Source organism: Anopheles cruzii, chromosome 3 (genome assembly GCF_943734635.1).
Source record: "Anopheles cruzii chromosome 3, idAnoCruzAS_RS32_06, whole genome shotgun sequence".
In the NCBI taxonomy this organism is placed as follows: domain Eukaryota; kingdom Metazoa; phylum Arthropoda; class Insecta; order Diptera; family Culicidae; genus Anopheles; species Anopheles cruzii.
The window spans coordinates 35878554-35882447 of NC_069145.1; positions in this window are offsets into that span (position 1 = coordinate 35878554).

Here is a 3894-nt window from a genome sequence, read left to right on the forward strand (position 1 = left end):
ACGAAGGAAGGAAAGCAAAACCAAGTTCCAAGCGACCAAACTTCATTCTCCGTCAAGCGAATCCACGTCCCGAATGCGGACGGGCCGGTGGAAATCCCGGAGCCAAGAAAAACAAACACACCCATCGCGGGGGTAATCTTTTCGCATTAAAACTAATTTTCCGTAAATTTAATAAACAGTTCCAAAGATAACCCGGGCTACGAGGCCGGTCGGCCGGACAGGTCTAGGTCTCCCTCTTCGTTCCTTTCGCTTTCGTTGTTTTTTTTCTGTTTTTCTTTTTTCGTTGTTGTCGTCATTGTCCTTGTTGCTGCTCCGGGAGTATCATTAGTGCCACCAGTGCCATCAGTGGAGGAACCCGATTCTCCCCGATGGTCTCGCTGTTGCGTCGTTTATCCGACAGCTGGGCCCACATACGGGGACGTTACGGGGGCGGCACAGGAACGAACGAGTGGCGCAGCGGCACATTAAACGGCCGGATGGGTGCGAAAGATATGTCGATGTAAAGGCTCAAAAATTACCATCATTTATTTTTATTTTAACGTCGTTCATTGTTTCAATCTCGCTCGTTCTCTCCATCGGCCATCGGCCATCGAACTGAGGTCGCTCACAAAGTGTTGACGGGTTGATGGGACGAAAGGATTGAACATGAGCTGGGTCTGAACTATATAACAATTTTAAATCCGTTTCGTGGAAATTCTTTTTGGCGCCTGCAAGTAGGCAATTTCCTAGACATCGTACTGGTGCCAAACGTTCCGATTGTCACAGGAGACGGCCAGGTTCAATTCCAACTCTTACTAGATTTTTAATTTCATTGCACACACAGTAGAATGGAGTCATCACCAACGCATCGATCAGAGTCCCGAGTATCAATCAGCAGTCAGCAAATTGATTGAGCGCGGTTGAAAACTAATCAAACGACACTCAGCAGTCCTCAAACTTGGTCACGGGCAACGCCAAAGCAGTAATTCCGAGTGCAAATGAAAGTAAATGTGAATGTACATTTGGAATGTACAACTATACGCTGAGTACACGGTCTGTCGCAAAGTAAACAGGACTTTTTCAAAATTAAAACAACAAATGGGTTTTTCTGCAAAATCGTTTTATTCTATTCAAAATAGTCTCCTTCCGCTTTGATACACTGATTTGCACGACTTAACAACTTTTCGAATGACGATTTTAGCTCGTTGGCCGGCATGGCTCGGAGTATGTCGGTAAAAGCCTTCTGAATGATCAAAATGTCAGCATAACGTTTTCCTTTCATAGTAAAATGAAGTTTTCCGAATAGATAAAAGATCAGGTGAATACGGGGAATGATTTATCGATAAAATGCGATTTTTGACATGTTCGGTTGGCGGTTGGTGAGAAAATGTTGGAAAAAATCCTGTTTACTTTGAGGCAGACTGTGTGTATTAAAACTTCTTCATAAACAATCATGACTTTCAGGGGTATAAATAAAACCTTTCGTGATTTTTGGCTACCCCAGACATTCGTATGCTTTGATTTTCAAAGGCTTGCCAATTTACGGACTTTCCAAAAAAACTTGAATATTTCGGCAACGTATTTAACGGGTTTCAATTAAACTGAAGTTGTTACTTGCCATTGGTTTCGAATCTTTTGCCATTTTATTTCTAAGTTACCAAACTGTATTGACAAAACCTGGCATACCTCAAAATATAACCATGAACGATGATGAACGCTGTCTAGTGTCAAAACACGCAAGAACTTTACGAACAGCCCAAGTGTACACATATTTTTGTACTATCCTTTCGCTTTCCCCGTGCGGAAGCGTGACACAGGAAGCCAGTGTCGCCAATATGCCGAAGCCGCCATCGCCGGATGGGTAAAGTTTCCTTTCCCGGTGCACAATGCGGGTCCGGATTCGAGCAATTTTCCAACTGCTGCACCCCAATCCGGACGACTTGCAGTTGGATGGATTGGAAACTTCGCGCTCACGCTATCTCGATGGCCCCGAGCCGGATGTGCTCTTAAGCGGTGAATATGCTGTACAGGAACGAGTACGCTTTGAAACAAAGCCATCCCTCGCCCTCTCTATCTCTCTCTCTCTCTCTCTCTCTCTCTCTGGTATCTCGAAGTACATCACGAATCGTTGGGAATACATTTGGTGCAATAATCAACGACATCTCATTAGATGTCGCCACGTCGAGGAGTCAGGACTTTTCCCACTGCAAACCGGTGCCGTGTATGGGAAATTAATTTATCCCCACCGTTTCGTCGGTCGTCGGACTGTGAGGGCAACTTTTGTTCGCCTTTTTTCCATCCGCTCCATCCCTCGGTTTGCTGGGGCAGCACCCGCAAACAGCAACAAGCTAACAAACTCGAAGGTTAAGATAAACTTTTTTGCACTTCAGATGATGGTCTCTATTTTGTCTGTGTGTGTGTGTGTGTGTTTTTGGATGGTGTCAGAGCCAACCCCCGGGGGCCTGTTTTGTGTCGCTGGCGGCTTCTACTTCGGAGCCCGGTCCGGTGATCACGTTCCCTAACGCCATACTCCAGCCGGTCGGGGGCACATCAAATAGAATGTTTTCGAAATTTTTCGCCCACAACTTTGCTCGCCATTGCGCTTCGTTCGCTGTTTTTTTTTTTATTTTTTTTTGCTCAAGTTTAGCGTTGTCCACTCGCCAAACCAAGCCGAACGTTGCGGGCGGCTGGACCGGGCGGATGATGGTGAGAAAAGTTATCACTCACTTTCGCTAACGATGTAAACAAATTTTCCGATGATGTGCCCATCACGCAAATACGCACCCGAGTACGGTCCGTTCGTCCACTGCCGTCCGGGGCTGCCGTCGGCCAGCCACCCTAATGATGAGGGGAAAAGCTCACGGATGAATGGAGGCGCCTGGTGCCCGGTACTCGGTGGAGCCGCCTGGTGCCTCTTGTGGTGCCGTTCGGTCGCTTCCCAAAGTGTGTGTGTGTGTGTGTGTTTGGATTTCGCCTCTTCTTTTTCGCACGCTCGCCCACTCTCATCGCCCATCCTCGGGTGTCCACATCCTCAAATCGATCCGCACCGAGCACGCCACGCCGGGAGGAAAAACTTCCCCGTTAGACCATTTGGCCAAATAGGAAACGAGACAGTTTCCTAAATTCGTGCGGAATAAACAGTTCATCCATTTATTTTACTCCCCCCCCCCGGAGGCACACACGCACGCATGATTCCCCATTTTCCTTAAATAGACGTTGAAACTGCGGGGCTTGCAGAGATGGCACCCGCGGGTTGGATCCTGGCCGGCGCATGTGAGGAGCGATAGCACTACTCGGGAACACGGCGTACTAGACGGTCAAAGATGAAAAGTTGGACTGCCCCCACTGACAGTCGGGGTCTCGGGGAGCTAAAGTTGAAGCGATGGAGGCACCACTCCCTGGCCGGTAACAAGTTCGAGGCTTTATTTTTCTTTCGTTTTCCGTGTCTGCCGCTTTTTTTCGCAACATCGTTAACAGGCGGCTCAGCAGACGACGGCCACAGAGAGAGAGAGAGAGGAAGAAGCGTGCGGGGCATCAAACGCCGAGCCGTCCTGCGGGGGGAGAATTAAGTGTGCCCGAGTGGAGCCCTCGGGAAGAGCAAACAGCTCCCGCTGATGTCAAGTTGGTTTAGTAGAGAAGCCATTGAAAGCATTTTTTATCCAATCCGCTTTATTAAGCTTCGGCTTCGGCGGCAGATCGCTTGCAAGGATCGGACCGTCGGCCGGACGTCGGTGGCCGGGCGAGCCATTCAACAACATCTGGTTGGCTCCGCTCATCACCACCACGGTCATGAATAATCAATCAATCGGCGATCGGCGGCCGGATGGCTGTTCAATCGTGAAGACGATGATGTTGTTGCCACCACCGGCAACTTCGAGGTAGGGGGCTCGCTTTTCGCTTTTCCCGGAAGTGCGC